Here is a 574-nt window from a genome sequence, read left to right on the forward strand (position 1 = left end):
CTTAGAGCCACTGGTTTTACAAAGAAGATCTCAGAGAGGTTAGGTAATTAGCTCAAGGTCACACAGTACTTCCATGTCGTACAGTAATTTGAAACAGGCCTCCTAATCCCTTAGCCCATGACCTTTCCAGGTTGTGCCCTGTCTTTCTGTGTAAACACACAAAATAGGATATCTGGAATAAAAATGCACAGTACGATCTAGAAGGTCTGAAATCAGGCAAAAGTTTGCTGGGAGAAGCAGGGAAAGAATAGGTGGTTGCCTGAGAATTCCTTCCTCCCTCTCGTTGCTTGGTCTCACGTCTTCGGACTGCACTGACTGTCCTCATGCCCACTGAACTGGTGCCCCAGAAACAACCCTGACTCTCATAGTTTTCCATTAACCTAGCACCATCCAAATTTTACCTATTTAAAAAGAGCTACATGTTTTCAGCTATGTGAACCACTTGGTGGCTGTGGGCGGACTGGGGCCGGGAGGGTGACCCAAGTCACCTAAATCATATGGTAACCCTTGCCTTCTAGCATGAGAACCTGCCTCCGAGATGTTGTCTGGGTTAGAAAGTGGAGATGAATTTTGA

This window comes from Canis lupus, chromosome 1, assembly GCF_011100685.1.
Source record: "Canis lupus familiaris isolate Mischka breed German Shepherd chromosome 1, alternate assembly UU_Cfam_GSD_1.0, whole genome shotgun sequence".
In the NCBI taxonomy this organism is placed as follows: Eukaryota; Metazoa; Chordata; class Mammalia; order Carnivora; family Canidae; genus Canis; species Canis lupus.